At 37.3% G+C, this 19,286-nt stretch overlaps 1 protein-coding gene across 2 annotated transcripts in view; it reads left to right on the top strand.

The window, feature by feature from the left end:
* zbtb20 (zinc finger and BTB domain containing 20) overlaps positions 1 to 19,286 on the top strand; it is a 95,456-nt gene that overhangs the window by 17,018 nt on the left and 59,152 nt on the right. The window contains exon 1 of one of the 2 annotated variants that reach the window (XM_053618115.1): positions 1,498 to 2,811. The exons of the other annotated variant lie outside the window; for it this stretch is intronic. The gene's annotated coding sequence lies outside the window, so the exon portion shown is untranslated. Of the gene's footprint in view, positions 1 to 1,497; positions 2,812 to 19,286 lie in introns of those variants that run through there. 2 annotated transcript variants of the gene reach the window in all.

Genomic DNA, 19,286 nt, shown 5'->3' with positions numbered 1-19,286 from the left:
TACACCACATACACAACATACACCATATACACAATATACACAATATACACCATATACACCATATACACCATATACACAATATACACAGTATACACCATATACACCACATACACCATATACACAATATACACAGTATACACCACATACACAACATACACCATATACACAACATACACAGTATACACCACATACACAACATACACCATATACACAACATACACAGTATACACCACATACACAACATACACCATATACACAATATACACCACATACACAACATACACCACATACACAATATACACAGTATACACCACATACACCACATACACAACATACACCATATACACAATATACGCAATATACACCATATACACAATATACACAGTATACACCACATACACAACATACACCATATACACAATATACACAGTATACACCACATACACAACATACACCATATACACAATATACACCATATACACAATATACACAGTATACACCACATACACAACATACACCATATACACAGTATACACCATATACACAACATACACCATATACACAATATACACAATATACACCATATACACAATATACACAATAAACACAGTATACACCACATACACAATATACACAACATACACAATAAACACAACATACACAGTATACACCATATACACAATATACACCATATACACAACATACACAACATACACAGTATACACCACATACACCATATACACAATATACACCATATACACCACATACACAACATACACCATATACACAATATACACAATATACACACCATACACAATATACACCATATACACAATATACACAATATACACACCATACACAATATACACAGTATACACCACATACACCATATACACAATATACACAATATACACACCATACACAATATACACAATATATAGGATATACACAATATATAGGATATATGCAATATACAACATATACACAATATACACCATATACACCATGTAAACAATATACACAATATACACCATATGGTATATATTTGTGTATATTGTGTATATGGTATATATTGTGTATATGCTGTATATACACCATATACACAATATACACAGTATTACAAAGTGTGTATATATATATATATATATATATATATATATATATATATATATATATATATAATATACACAATATACACCATGTACACGATATACACCATATACACAATATACACCATATGGCATATATTCGTGTATATGCTGTATATGCTGTATATACACCATATACACAGTATTACAAAGTATATATATAATATACACAATACACACCATATACATGATATACACAAAATACACAATATACACCATATACACAGTATTACAAAGTATATATATATATATACATATATATATACATATATATATATATATATATATATATATATATATATAACATACACAATATACACCATATACACAATATTACAGGATATGTACAATATACAGGATATACACAATATACACCATGTACTCAATATACACAATATACACAGTATACAGGATATACACAATATACACAACATATACATCATATACACATAATAATTCATTTTGTTTAGGAGAAGGAGACGAGCTGCTACACTGACCGTAAACGTTCGTAATTCTGTTACGAGAGTTTAAAAAGTCTGTAAACTCTCTCTAGCTCGCGAAGCCCATACGGCGTAAAACTCATGACGCACTTCCCGTTCTATAACGCGACGAGCGAAAGGAGCGAGGCTTCGTGTTTGGGCTCGGTGATATCTGGTGCGGTTGTGGTGAGAGCAGGATAAAGACACAATATGACCGGTTTAATATTAATCATCCTGCTCGGTGGCGGAATGAAAAAGAAAACCAGAAACTGGTTTCAATAATGCAAACATATCATTTCTATAAGTGATCTTGCAGCGCTTTTAAACGATACACGGGACATGACCTAACAGGATTTAAAAAAAAAAAAAAAACTAAACAAAAAAAAACAAACTCAGTGTGCGAATTCAGGTCGTTTCTACCAAGCTGGGGGAAAAGAATTCTGTCGCCGGTGGTTACATCATTAAAATAAAAAATACAGTATCATGAAAATTTTGGTAAACCTAAAAACCTGACGTGAAGAGCCTTAAATGAACGGATCACGTACTGAATCTGAATCTTCACGAGGTTTCAGCTGAATCTCAAACGCTGTAAATTTAAGGTGGTGAATAAAACGTACAAGCACACAGCTGGCCGTGTTTTTCACTCACGCAGAATTCCTGAAGGAAGTTTCGGAGCGAGGAGATCTCCCAGCACAAAGCCGGCTCTATAAAGTGTGTAAGTGCAGCGTACATTGTTGAATATAAACAGGACAGCCGCGCCGTGTTTGGCCTAAACACTGGGCCGTGAGTCGCGTTTCCATTGAAACAGCACACAGATGGCACAGACAAGCTGCCAGCAGTATTTTTGCATGAACACATAGATAAAAACCTGTCAGGCAGTTGATGGTTAATAAGCAAATTTCTTTACCAAACATATTTTGTTTAGGCAAAGAGACAGGGTGCGCAGGCAGCGCGTCGGCCCTTTAAATCCATACGCGAGCAGGCAGGCGTTTCACCCCGCGTGAGAAATGTATCTTGGATTCTAATAGGGAAGTTGTGCATTTGCCAAGGTGCATGCGTGTCCTCAGCTAACCCCGGCACCCATATGGCGCTCGGCAGAGTCCACGTGAGGATCGCTGTGAGTTTCTGGAGGGAAAAATATCTGGAAGTGGTTTGTAGAAGAGAGATGAAAAAATAAAACAGAGGTAGGCGAAGCATTCTCTCTGGCAGCAGTGCCAAGTTTACTTCTGATTTGTTTACAGCCTCTCTCTCTCTCTCTCTCTCTCTCTCTCTGTGTGTGTGTGTGTGTGTGTGTGTGTGTGTGTGAGAAACGGGGCCTGGGTCGGTTAGAGGAGGGAGCTGCGCTCGCGCTCGGCACAAAGACACACACTGTCCTCCATTTTGGAGAAGAGGGCAGCGTGCAACTCGTCTCGGAAGAATTCACTGGCGCACAATACAAGAAAAGGGAGGGAAAAATGTAAGAAACAAGAAAGAAAAACAAAGAGCAAACGAAGAACAGCGCAGGCGCTCGTTAACAGGTCGTTACCGCGCCTGGCGCTGCCGCGGACGCCGGCTCTGGAGCGTCCCGGCGCCGGGCTGCACTCAGCGGCAGGTACCAGCTCATGTGCTCCTCCAGCCGACGGAAGCGAGCCGTGCTCGGTGGGAAGTGGCTTGGAGTAGTTTGGACCCTGCCTTTTCACACACTTCACCACGCAGAGTTTCCGACCATAAAGCAGATAATTTAGTAACCATTCACAACAACGCTGAATTATTACTCGCTTAATATTTAAGGCTAATACGTTGGTAGACAGGTTCATAACGTTAAGCGTGGCGGCGTATTTCTTTATCGTATTTACACTAGCAGGTTAACTCTTTCAGGCGAAATGTTTAATAATTAAAAGAGAAAGCAAAAAGTGTGACTTCCCTCCTTCACACTGAGCCAATGGGCTTTCTCTTTTCTTTTTTAGTGTGTTGTCTCATAAAAGAGTGATCTGATTCTGGCTGGTCAGATTTAAGGTTTATTACTCTCACTCTCTCTCTCTCCCTTCCTGTTTTTCGGTCTCTCTCTCTCTCTGTCTCTCTCTCTCACTGTCTGTCTCTCTCTCTCTGCCTGCCTTTCTGTTTTTCGGTCTCTCTGTCTCTCTCTCTCTCTCTCACTGTCTGTCTCTCTCTCTCACTGTCTGTCTCTCTCTCTCTGCCTCCCTTTCTGTTTCTCAGTCTCTCTCTCTCTCTCTCTCTCTCTCTCTCTCTCTCTCTTTCTCTTTCGTTTGCCAGATTTTGCTTTTCATTTGATCGATATCTTCCAATTCCTGATCTTTAATATTGAAGTGGCCCAGATGTCGTTTAGTGTGTATTATATGGATGCAGGTTGGTTTATGAGTGTGTGTGTGTGTGTGTGTGTGTGTGTGTGTGTGTGAGAGAGAGAGAGAGACGAGGGCCGGTTTAAGGGAGCCAGGCCGGATCGAGTGTGTGTATCCAGCCAGCTGCAGGAGAGAGGAGACATTTTGTTGTCTTTCGCAGAGCAAGGGAGTGAGAGAGGTGCACCGACCTGTTGCCAGGACAAATGGTGTTGCCAAGACAATTTGGCAGAGACGTGCCATTCCCCCCTCTCCCTCCCTCCCTCCCTCTTTCTCTCTCTCTGTCTCCCTCCCTCTCTCGTTTTCTCCCCTCCCTCTCTCTCTCTCTCTCTCTCTCTCTCTCTCTCTCTCTCGTCCTCGTTCTGTTTTTTCAGTGACTGACGATGGCAGCTGCTGCGTGAACACCCAGCATATGGGCCGATGTTTATATACTATTAACGAGCGTGTACTACAGCCTCGCTTTCATCTCCTTCACTTCAGCACACTCACTCCTTCCATCATAAGTATATTTAGAAAGGAATTCTGGGAATGGACATTGTTTATCACAGTTTCTGTAAGGTTTCGTCGCCTCGTACAGGTTTAAAAGCACGCCGACCTCCTAAACGTTCCTCCTCTTGCTCCTCGTCCTGCTCCTCTTCCTCCTCTTGCTCCTCGTCCTGCTCCTCTTCCTCCTCTTGCTCCTCGTCCTGCTCCTCTTCCTCCTGTTCCTGCTCTTCCTCCTCATCCTCCTCTTCCTCCTCATCCTCCTCTTCCTCCTCTTCCTCCTCTTCCAACTCCTGCTCCTCCTGCTCCTCTTCCTCCTCCTGCTCCTTCCGAATAAAGTTTTCGCAACTCAGTTCGTTCAGCTCGTGAACGTCGGCCTCGTGATTCTCCCATAATGCAATTTTATTGTAAAAAAAAAAAAAAAAGGACAGAAAGTAAAGAGAATGCCCAGGGTCTCTAACAACATCTGTATGATCACTAGATCAGTTTATTATACAGTATATCCACACATGCTCGTTAAATAATAGATGCCGAGCTCACGTTTTATTTATAACGCTTTTATTTGAAGAGCTGACCAAAATAAATTCGCCCAACTGAAGCGTCCATTTTGCTTCCATATTGCGCTAAATCATAACCAATTATCGAGCCAGTGATGTGTAATTTATGCTACACAGCTCCTCTAACGAGGCCAGGGTATAAAAGCCTAAATGTATGATTAAACTATTCGAGTTTTTTTTATTTTTTATTTCCTTTTCTTCCTCTCAGACCCGCAATTAACTCATTCGATAAAGGAAATAATAAGCATACGGTGTGTTTCTGTGAGGCTTTGTCCTAACACGTCATCCGCAGCGCCGTCATTAATCGCAGAAGGTCAGGTTTCTTTTCGGGCCGTCCGTGGTTTTATTATTTTTTCTGGTTATTTTTCGACGGCAGATTGAGAATTATTCATCGGGATTACGAGCAAAACAACGCCTTTGTTCAGCCGAGCGCTTAAAACTTCACGTTGCTCAACGAGCAAGCGGCACTGTCTGTACAGCTTCTTCTGCTTCCAGCTGAAACACACTGCTTATGGTGTACAACACACACACACACACACACACACACACACACACACACACACAGGTATGAACCTGCTTCTGTGCGTTACACTTGTGCTCGGGAGATTTCAGCAAATTAAAAAAATGAAAAGTGGTCTCAGCCAAGGTCAGTCATTTCCACGAGACTCTAATCATCTTATAGCGAGTGTTGAAATCGTGTCATTCACTGCTTCCTGTTGTGTGTAGTTAGACGAGAGTTTCTTTATGAACTGGGCCAGTTATACAACATGCTGCTGATGTAACGCCATAAAACATTAAAGCAACAGGCAGCGTGGTGCGGCGCCTTCTTCTTCTTCTTCTTCTTCTTCTTTTTTGGCTCGCCTTAGACGGGTTTTTCCCCCGTTTATGATTCTGCAGTTTACTTTCTGCAACTGTGAATATTCACACACACACACACACACACACACACACACACACACACTGTACACATACATACAATACACATACATACAGTACACATACATACAAACAATACACACGTACACACACAAACAATACACATACATACAGTACACATACATACAATACACACACACACACTGTACACACACAAACAATACACATACATACAGTACACATACATACAATACACACACACACACTGTACACACACAAACAACACACATACATACAGTACACACACACACACTGTACACACACAAACAATACACATACATACAGTACACACACACACACTGTACACACACAAACAATACACATACATACAGTACACATACATACAAACAATACACACGTACACACACAAACAATACACATACATACAGTACACATACATACAATACACACACACACTGTACACACACAAACAATACACATACATACAGTACACACACACACACTGTACACACACAAACAATACACATACATACAGTACACACACACACACTGTACACACACAAACAATACACATACATACAGTACACACACACACACTGTACACACACAAACAATACACATACATACAGTACACACACTGTACACACACAAACAATACACATACATACAATACACACACACACACTGTACACACACAAACAATACACATACATACAATACACACACACACATACTGTACACACACAAACAATACACACGTACACACACAAACAATACACATACATACAGTACACACACACACACTGTACACACACAAACAATACACATACATACAATACACACACACATACAGTACACACACACACACTGTACACACACAAACAATACACATACATACAGTACACATACATACAGTACACACACACACACTGTACACACACAAACAATACACATACATACAGTACACACACACACACTGTACACACACAAACAATACACATACATACAGTACACACACACACACTGTACACACACAAACAATACACATACATACAATACACACACACACACTGTACACACACAAACAATACACATACATACAATACACATACATACAGTACACACACACACACTGTACACACACAAACAATACACATACATACAGTACACACACACACTGTACACACACACACTGTACACACACAAACAATACACATACATACAATACACATACACATACTGTACACACACACACTGTACACACACAAACAATACACATACATACAGTACACACACACACATACTGTACACACACACACTGTACACACACAAACAATACACATACATACAATACACACACACATACTGTACACACACACACTGTACACACACAAACAATACACATACATACAGTACACACACACACACTGTACACACACAAACAATACACACACAAACAATACACATACATACAATACACATACATACAGTACACACACACACTGTACACACACAAACAATACACACACAAACAATACACATACATACAGTACACACACACACACTGTACACACACAAACAACACACATACATACAGTACACATACATACAAACAATACACACGTACACACACAAACAATACACATACATACAGTACACATACATACAATACACACACACACACTGTACACACACAAACAATACACATACATACAATACACACACACACACTGTACACACACAAACAACACACATACATACAGTACACATACATACAAACAATACACACGTACACACACAAACAATACACATACATACAGTACACATACATACAATACACACACACACACTGTACACACACAAACAATACACATACATACAGTACACACACACACACTGTACACACACAAACAATACACATACATACAGTACACACACACACACTGTACACACACAAACAATACACATACATACAGTACACACACACACACTGTACACACACAAACAATACACATACATACAGTACACACACACACACTGTACACACACAAACAATACACATACATACAATACACACACACACACTGTACACACACAAACAATACACATACATACAATACACATACATACAGTACACACACACACACTGTACACACACAAACAATACACATACATACAGTACACACACACACTGTACACACACAAACAATACACATACATACAATACACACACACACACTGTACACACACAAACAATACACATACATACAATACACATACACATACTGTACACACACACACTGTACACACACAAACAATACACATACATACAGTACACACACACACATACTGTACACACACACACTGTACACACACAAACAATACACATACATACAATACACACACACATACTGTACACACACACACACTGTACACACACAAACAATACACATACATACAGTACACACACACACTGTACACACACAAACAATACACACACAAACAATACACATACATACAATACACATACATACAGTACACACACACACTGTACACACACAAACAATACACACACAAACAATACACATACATACAGTACACACACACACACTGTACACACACAAACAATACACATACATACAATACACACACACATACTGTACACACACACACTGTACACACACAAACAATACACATACATACAGTACACACACACACATACTGTACACACACAAACAATACACATACATACAGTACACACACACACACACTGTACACACACAAACAATACACATACATACAGTACACACACACACACTGTACACACACAAACAATACACACACAAACAATACACATACATACAGTACACACACACACATACTGTACACACACAAACAATACACATACATACAGTACACACACACTGTACACACACAAACAATACACACACAAACAATACACATACATACAGTACACACACACACACACTGTACACACACAAACAATACACATACATACAGTACACACACACACACTGTACACACACAAACAATACACACACAAACAATACACATACATACAGTACACACACACACACTGTACACACACAAACAATACACACACAAACAATACACATACATACAGTACACACACACACACACTGTACACACACAAACAATACACACACAAACAATACACATACATACAGTACACACACACACACTGTACACACACAAACAATACACACACAAACAATACACATACATACATACAATACACACACACATACTGTACACACACACACTGTACACACACAAACAATACACATACATACAATACACACACACACTGGACACACACAAACAATACACATACATACAATACACATACATACAGTACACACACACACACTGTACACACACAAACAATACACATACATACAATACACATACATACAGTACACACACACACACTGTACACACACAAACAATACACATACATACAATACACACACACATACTGTACACACACACACACTGTACACACACAAACAATACACATACATACAGTATACACACACACATACTGTACACACACAAACAATACACACACACAGTACACACACACACTGTACACACACAAACAATACACATACATACAATACACATACATACAGTACACACACACACACTGTACACACACAAACAATACACATACATACAATACACATACATACAGTACACACACACACACTGTACACACACAAACAATACACATACATACAATACACATACATACAGTACACACACACACACTGTACACACACAAACAATACACATACATACAGTACACACACACACATACTGTACACACACAAACAATACACACACACAGTACACACACATACAGTACACACACACACACAGTACACACACAAACAATATACACACATACAGTACACACACACATACAATACACACAAACAATACACACACATACAGTACACACACACAAACAATACACACACATACAGTACACACACACACACAAACAATACACACATACAGTACACACACACAAACAATACACACACACACCTGACAGCTGCAGAGGGTTGTGTGTGCTGTTGGTCTTGCTACAGTGAGGTGATGATGATTAGAAGAGTTTTAGCTGTAAATCTGCAGTAAATAAACACTGATAATAAATTCATAACAATTCACTCTTCTGACCCCCGTCTGCATTTACACCTCAGTCACTATAGTCTTTTTATCCCGTTTATGTTACAGTAGATGTGTTTTTGGCCCGTTTATGTTACAGTAGATGAGTTTTTATCCCGTTTATGTTACAGTAGATGAGTTTTTATCCCGTTTATGTTACAGTAGATGAGTTTTTATCCCGTTTATGTTACAGTAGATGAGTTTTTGGCCCGTTTATGTTACAGTAGATGAGTTTTTATCCCGTTTATGTTACAGTAGATGAGTTTTTGGCCCGTTTATGTTACAGTAGATGAGTTTTTATCCCGTTTATGTTACAGTAGATGAGTTTTTGGCCCGTTTATGTTACAGTAGATGAGTTTTTATCCCGTTTATGTTACAGTAGATGTGCTTTTGGCCCGTTTATGTTACAGTAGATGTATTTTTGGTCCGTTTATGTTACAGTAGATGTATTTTTGGTCCGTTTATGTTACATTGGATGAGTTTTTATCCGGTTTATGTTACAGTGGATGTATTTTTGTCCGTTTATGTTACAGTAGATGTATTTTTGGTCCGTTTATGTTACATTGGATGAGTTTTTATCCGGTTTATGTTACAGTGGATGTATTTTTATCCCGTTTATGTTACAGTAGATGTGCTTTTGGCCCGTTTATGTTACAGTAGATGTATTTTTGGTCCGTTTATGTTACAGTAGATGTATTTTTGGTCCGTTTATGTTACATTGGATGAGTTTTTATCCGGTTTATGTTACAGTGGATGTATTTTTGTCCGTTTATGTTACAGTAGATGCATTTTTGGTCCATTTATGTTACAGTAGATGAGTTTTTATCCTGTTTATGTTACAGTGGATGTATTTTTGGTCCATTTATGTTACAGTAGATGAGTTTTTATCCTGTTTATGTTACAGTGGATGTGTTTTTGGCCCGTTTATGTTACAGTAGATGAGTTTTTATCCCGTTTATGTTACAGTAGATGAGTTTTTGGCCCGTTTATGTTACAGTAGATGAGTTTTTATCCCGTTTATGTTACAGTAGATGTATTTTTGTCCGTTTATGTTACAGTAGATGAGTTTTTATCCCGTTTATGTTACAGTAGATGTGCTTTTGGCCCGTTTATGTTACAGTAGATGTATTTTTGTCCGTTTATGTTACAGTAGATGAGTTTTTATCCCGTTTATGTTACAGTAGATGTGCTTTTGGCCCGTTTATGTTACAGTAGATGTGTTTTATCCCGTTTATGTTACAGTAGATGTATTTTTATCCGGTTTATGTTACAGTAGATGTATTTTTGTCCGTTTATGTTACAGTAGATGTATTTTTGGCCCGTTTATGTTACAGTAGATGTATTTTTGTCCGTTTATGTTACAGTAGATGTATTTTTGGTCCGTTTATGTTACATTGGATGAGTTTTTATCCGGTTTATGTTACAGTGGATGTATTTTTGTCCGTTTATGTTACAGTAGATGTATTTTTGGCCCGTTTATGTTACAGTAGATGAGTTTTTGGTCCGTTTATGTTACAGTAGATGTATTTTTGTCCGTTTATGTTACAGTAGATGTATTTTTGGCCCGTTTATGTTACAGTAGATGAGTTTTTGGTCCGTTTATGTTACAGTAGATGTATTTTTGGTCCGTTTATGTTACAGTAGATGTATTTTTGGTCCGTTTATGTTACAGTAGATGTGCTTTTGGTCCGTTTATGTTACATTGGATGAGTTTTTATCCGGTTTATGTTACAGTAGATGTATTTTTGGCCCGTTTGTGTTACAGTAGATGTATTTTTATCCGGTTTATGTTACAGTAGATGTATTTTTGGCCCGTTTATGTTACAGTAGATGTATTTTTGGCCCGTTTATGTTACAGTAGATGTATTTTTGGCCCGTTTATGTTACAGTAGATGTATTTTTATCCGGTTTATGTTACAGTAGATGTATTTTTGTCTGTTTATGTTACAGTAGATGTATTTTTGGCCCGTTTATGTTACAGTAGATGTATTTTTGGCCCGTTTATGTTACAGTAGATGTATTTTTGTCCGTTTATGTTACAGTAGATGTATTTTTGTCCGTTAATGTTACAGTAGATGTATTTTTGGCCCGTTTATGTTACAGTAGATGTATTTTTATCCGGTTTATGTTACAGTAGATGTATTTTTGGTCCGTTTATGTTACATTGGATGAGTTTTTATCCGGTTTATGTTACAGTAGATGTATTTTTGGCCTGTTTATGTTACAGTAGATGTATTTTTGGCCCGTTTATGTTACAGTAGATGTATTTTTGGCCCGTTTGTGTTACAGTAGATGTATTTTTATCCGGTTTATGTTACAGTAGATGTATTTTTGGTCCGTTTATGTTACATTGGATGAGTTTTTATCCGGTTTATGTTACAGTAGATGTATTTTTGGCCTGTTTATGTTACAGTAGATGTATTTTTGGCCCGTTTATGTTACAGTAGATGTATTTTTGGCCCGTTTATGTTACAGTAGATGTATTTTTGGCCCGTTTATGTTACAGTAGATGTATTTTTGTCCGTTTATGTTACAGTAGATGTGCTTTTGGCCCGTTTATGTTACAGTAGATGTATTTTTGGTCCGTTTATGTTACAGTAGATGTGTTTTTATCGCGTTTATGTTACAGTAGATGAGTTTTTATCCCGTTTATGTTACAGTAGATGTGCTTTTGGCCCGTTTATGTTACAGTAGATGTATTTTTGGTCCGTTTATGTTACAGTAGATGAGTTTTTATCCGGTTTATGTTACAGTAGATGTGCTTTGGTCCGTTTATGTTACAGTAGATGAGTTTTTATCCCGTTTATGTTACAGTAGATGAGTTTTTATCCCGTTTATGTTACAGTAGATGAGTTTTGGCCCGTTTATGTTACAGTAGATGAGTTTTTGGCCCGTTTATGTTACAGTAGATGAGTTTTTGGCCCGTTTATGTTACAGTAGATGAGTTTTTATCCCGTTTATGTTACAGTAGATGAGTTTTTATCCCGTTTATGTTACAGTAGATGAGTTTTGGCCCGTTTATGTTACAGTAGATGAGTTTTTGGCCCGTTTATGTTACAGTAGATGAGTTTTTGGCCCGTTTATGTTACAGTAGATGAGTTTTTATCCCGTTTATGTTACAGTAGATGTATTTTTGTCCGTTTATGTTACAGTAGATGAGTTTTTATCCCGTTTATGTTACAGTAGATGTGTTTTTGGCCCGTTTATGTTACAGTAGATGTATTTTTGGTCCGTTTATGTTACTTTGGATGAGTTTTTATCCGGTTTATGTTACAGTAGATGTGCTTTGGTCCGTTTATGTTACAGTAGATGAGTTTTTATCCCGTTTATGTTACAGTAGATGAGTTTTGGCCCGTTTATGTTACAGTAGATGAGTTTTTGGCCCGTTTGTTACAGTAGATGAGTTTTTATCCCGTTTATGTTACAGTAGATGAGTTTTGGCCCGTTTATGTTACAGTAGATGAGTTTTTGGCCCGTTTATGTTACAGTAGATGAGTTTTTATCGCGTTTATGTTACAGTAGATGAGTTTTTATCCCGTTTATGTTACAGTAGATGAGTTTTGGCCCGTTTATGTTACAGTAGATGAGTTTTTGGCCCGTTTATGTTACAGTAGATGAGTTTTTATCCCGTTTATGTTACAGTAGATGTGGTTTGGCCCGTTTATGTTACAGTAGATGTATTTTTGTCCGTTTATGTTACAGTAGATGTATTTTTGGCCCGTTTATGTTACAGTAGATGTATTTTTGTACGTTTATGTTACAGTAGATGAGTTTTGGCCCGTTTATGTTACAGTAGATGTATTTTTATCCTGTTTATGTTACAGTAGTTGTGTTTTTGGCCCGTTTATGTTACAGTAGATGAGTTTTTATCCCGTTTATGTTACAGTAGATGAGTTTTTATCCCGTTTATGTTACAGTAGATGTATTTTTGTCCGTTTATGTTACAGTAGATGTGCTTTTGGCCCGTTTATGTTACAGTAGATGTATTTTTGGTCCGTTTATGTTACAGTAGATGTATTTTTGGCCCGTTTATGTTACAGTAGATGTATTTTTGGTCCGTTTATGTTACATTGGATGAGTTTTTATCCGGTTTATGTTACAGTGGATGTATTTTTGTCTGTTTATGTTACAGTAGATGTATTTTTGGTCCGTTTATGTTACATTGGATGAGTTTTTATCCGGTTTATGTTACAGTGGATGTATTTTTGTCTGTTTATGTTACAGTAGATGTATTTTTGGTCCGTTTATGTTACAGTAGATGAGTTTTTATCCTGTTTATGTTACAGTAGATGAGTTTTTATCCCGTTTATGTTACAGTAGATGAGTTTTTGGCCCGTTTATGTTACAGTAGATGAGTTTTTATCCCGTTTATGTTACAGTAGATGAGTTTTTATCCCGTTTATGTTACAGTAGATGAGTTTTTGGCCCGTTTGTTACAGTAGATGAGTTTTTATCCCGTTTATGTTACAGTAGATGAGTTTTGGCCTGTTTATGTTACAGTAGATGTGCTTTTGGCCCGTTTATGTTACAGTAGATGTGTTTTTGGCCCGTTTATGTTACAGTAGATGAGTTTTTGGCCCGTTTGTTACAGTAGATGAGTTTTTATCCCGTTTATGTTACAGTAGATGTGTTTTGGTCCGTTTATGTTACAGTAGATGAGTTTTGGCCTGTTTATGTTACAGTAGATGAGTTTTTATCCCGTTTATGTTACAGTAGATGAGTTTTGGCCCGTTTATGTTACAGTAGATGAGTTTTTATCCCGTTTATGTTACAGTAGATGTGTTTTTATCCCGTTTATGTTACAGTAGATGAGTTTTTATCCCGTTTATGTTACAGTAGATGAGTTTTTGGCCCGTTTGTTACAGTAGATGAGTTTTTATCCCGTTTATGTTACAGTAGATGAGTTTTTGGCCCGTTTATGTTACAGTAGATGAGTTTTTATCCCGTTTATGTTACAGTAGATGTGGTTTGGCCTGTTTATGTTACAGTAGATGAGTTTTGGCCCGTTTATGTTACAGTAGATGAGTTTTTATCCTGTTTATGTTACAGTGGATGTGTTTTTGGCCCGTTTATGTTACAGTAGATGAGTTTTTATCCCGTTTATGTTACAGTAGATGTGTTTTGGCCCGTTTGTTACAGTAGATGAGTTTTTATCCCGTTTATGTTACAGTAGATGAGTTTTTGGCCCGTTTATGTTACAGTAGATGAGTTTTTATCCCGTTTATGTTACAGTAGATGTGGTTTGGCCTGTTTATGTTACAGTAGATGAGTTTTGGCCCGTTTATGTTACAGTAGATGAGTTTTATCCCGTTTATGTTACAGTAGATGAGTTTTGGCCCGTTTATGTTACAGTAGATGTGCTTTTGGCCCGTTTATGTTACAGTAGATGAGTTTTTATCCCGTTTATGTTACAGTAGATGAGTTTTGGCCCGTTTATGTTACAGTAGATGTGTTTTATCCCGTTTATGTTACAGTAGATGTGCTTTTGGCCCGTTTATGTTACAGTAGATGTATTTTTGTCCGTTTATGTTACAGTAGATGTATTTTTGTCCGTTTATGTTACAGTAGATGTATTTTTGGCCCGTTTATGTTACAGTAGATGTATTTTTGTCTGTTTATGTTACAGTAGATGTATTTTTGGTCCGTTTATGTTACATTGGATGAGTTTTTATCGGTTTATGTTACAGTAGATGTGCTTTTGGCCCGTTTATGTTACAGTAGATGTGCTTTTGGCCCGTTTATGTTACAGTAGATGTGCTTTTGGCCCGTTTATGTTACAGTAGATGTGTTTTTGGCCCGTTTATGTTACAGTAGATGTGCTTTTGGTCCGTTTATGTTACAGTAGATGAGTTTTTATCCCGTTTATGTTACAGTAGATGTGTTTTATCCCGTTTATGTTACAGTAGATGTGCTTTTGGCCCGTTTATGTTACAGTAGATGTATTTTTGTCCGTTTATGTTACAGTAGATGTATTTTTGGCCCGTTTATGTTACAGTAGATGTATTTTTGTCTGTTTATGTTACAGTAGATGTATTTTTGGTCTGTTTATGTTACATTGGATGAGTTTTTATCGGTTTATGTTACAGTAGATGTGCTTTTGGCCCGTTTATGTTACAGTAGATGTGCTTTTGGCCCGTTTATGTTACAGTAGATGTGCTTTTGGCCCGTTTATGTTACAGTAGATGTGTTTTGGTCCGTTTATGTTACAGTAGATGTATTTTTATCCGGTTTATGTTACAGTAGATGTATTTTTGGTCCGTTTATGTTATAGTAGATGTATTTTTGGTCCGTTTATGTTACATTGGATGAGTTTTTATCCGGTTTATGTTACAGTAGATGTGCTTTGGTCCGTTTATGTTACAGTAGATGAGTTTTTATCCTGTTTATGTTACAGTAGATGAGTTTTTGGCCCGTTTATGTTACAGTAGATGAGTTTTTATCCCGTTTATGTTACAGTAGATGTGTTTTGGTCCGTTTATGTTACAGTGGATGTGTTTTGGCCCGTTTATGTTACAGTAGATGTGTTTTTGGCCCGTTTATGTTACAGTAGATGAGTTTTTATCCCGTTTATGTTACAGTAGATGTGTTTTGGTCCGTTTATGTTACAGTGGATGTGTTTTTGGCCCGTTTATGTTACAGTGGATGTGCTTTTGGCCCGTTTATGTTACAGTAGATGAGTTTTTATCCCGTTTATGTTACAGTAGATGAGTTTTGGCCCGTTTATGTTACAGTAGATGTGCTTTTGGCCCGTTTATGTTACAGTAGATGAGTTTTTATCCCGTTTATGTTACAGTAGATGTGTTTTGGTCCGTTTATGTTACAGTGGATGTGTTTTGGCCCGTTTATGTTACAGTAGATGTGCTTTTGGCCCGTTTATGTTACAGTAGATGTGTTTTTATCCCGTTTATGTTACAGTAGATGAGTTTTTATCCCGTTTATGTTACAGTAGATGTGTTTTTGGCCCGTTTATGTTGCAGTAGATGTGCTTTTGACCCGTTTATGTTACAGTAGATGAGTTTTTATCCCGTTTATGTTACAGTAGATGTGGTTTGGCCTGTTTATGTTACAGTAGATGAGTTTTGGCCCGTTTATGTTACAGTAGATGTGTTTTATCCCGTTTATGTTACAGTAGATGAGTTTTGGCCCGTTTATGTTACAGTAGATGTGCTTTTGGCCCGTTTATGTTACAGTAGATGAGTTTTTATCCCGTTTATGTTACAGTAGATGAGTTTTGGCCCGTTTATGTTACAGTAGATGTGTTTTATCCCGTTTATGTTACAGTAGATGTGCTTTTGGCCCGTTTATGTTACAGTAGATGTATTTTTGTCCGTTTATGTTACAGTAGATGTATTTTTGTCCGTTTATGTTACAGTAGATGTATTTTTGGCCCGTTTATGTTACAGTAGATGTATTTTTGTCTGTTTATGTTACAGTAGATGTGTTTTTGGTCCGTTTATGTTACATTGGATGAGTTTTTATCGGTTTATGTTACAGTAGATGTGTTTTTGGCCCGTTTATGTTACAGTAGATGTGTTTTATCCCGTTTATGTTACAGTAGATGTGCTTTTGGCCCGTTTATGTTACAGTAGATGTATTTTTGTCCGTTTATGTTACAGTAGATGTATTTTTGGCCCGTTTATGTTACAGTAGATGTATTTTTGTCTGTTTATGTTACAGTAGATGTATTTTTGGTCTGTTTATGTTACATTGGATGAGTTTTTATCGGTTTATGTTACAGTAGATGTGCTTTTGGCCCGTTTATGTTACAGTAGATGTGCTTTTGGCCCGTTTATGTTACAGTAGATGTGCTTTTGGCCCGTTTATGTTACAGTAGATGTGTTTTGGTCCGTTTATGTTACAGTAGATGTGTTTTGGTCCGTTTATGTTACAGTAGATGTATTTTTATCCGGTTTATGTTACAGTAGATGTATTTTTGGTCCGTTTATGTTATAGTAGATGTATTTTTGGTCCGTTTATGTTACATTGGATGAGTTTTTATCCGGTTTATGTTACAGTAGATGTGCTTTGGTCCGTTTATGTTACAGTAGATGAGTTTTTATCCTGTTTATGTTACAGTAGATGAGTTTTTGGCCCGTTTATGTTACAGTAGATGAGTTTTTATCCCGTTTATGTTACAGTAGATGTGTTTTGGTCCGTTTATGTTACAGTAGATGTGCTTTTGGCCCGTTTATGTTACAGTAGATGTGCTTTTGGTCCGTTTATGTTACAGTAGATGAGTTTTTATCCCGTTTATGTTACAGTAGATGTGTTTTATCCCGTTTATGTTACAGTAGATGTGCTTTTGGCCCGTTTATGTTACAGTAGATGTATTTTTGTCCGTTTATGTTACAGTAGATGTATTTTTGGCCCGTTTATGTTACAGTAGATGTATTTTTGTCTGTTTATGTTACAGTAGATGTATTTTTGGTCTGTTTATGTTACATTGGATGAGTTTTTATCGGTTTATGTTACAGTAGATGTGCTTTTGGCCCGTTTATGTTACAGTAGATGTGCTTTTGGCCCGTTTATGTTACAGTAGATGTGCTTTTGGCCCGTTTATGTTACAGTAGATGTGTTTTGGTCCGTTTATGTTACAGTAGATGTGTTTTGGTCCGTTTATGTTACAGTAGATGTATTTTTATCCGGTTTATGTTACAGTAGATGTATTTTTGGTCCGTTTATGTTATAGTAGATGTATTTTTGGTCCGTTTATGTTACATTGGATGAGTTTTTATCCGGTTTATGTTACAGTAGATGTGCTTTGGTCCGTTTATGTTACAGTAGATGAGTTTTTATCCTGTTTATGTTACAGTAGATGAGTTTTTGGCCCGTTTATGTTACAGTAGATGAGTTTTTATCCCGTTTATGTTACAGTAGATGTGTTTTGGTCCGTTTATGTTACAGTGGATGTGTTTTGGCCCGTTTATGTTACAGTAGATGTGTTTTTGGCCCGTTTATGTTACAGTAGATGAGTTTTTATCCCGTTTATGTTACAGTAGATGTGTTTTGGTCTGTTTATGTTACAGTGGATGTGTTTTTGGCCCGTTTATGTTACAGTGGATGTGCTTTTGGCCCGTTTATGTTACAGTAGATGAGTTTTTATCCCGTTTATGTTACAGTAGATGAGTTTTGGCCCGTTTATGTTACAGTAGATGTGCTTTTGGCCCG

The sequence above is a fragment of the Ictalurus furcatus genome, chromosome 28, assembly GCF_023375685.1.
Source record: "Ictalurus furcatus strain D&B chromosome 28, Billie_1.0, whole genome shotgun sequence".
Classification (NCBI taxonomy): Eukaryota; Metazoa; Chordata; class Actinopteri; order Siluriformes; family Ictaluridae; genus Ictalurus; species Ictalurus furcatus.
This window is presented reverse-complemented; position numbering and strand designations above follow the sequence as displayed.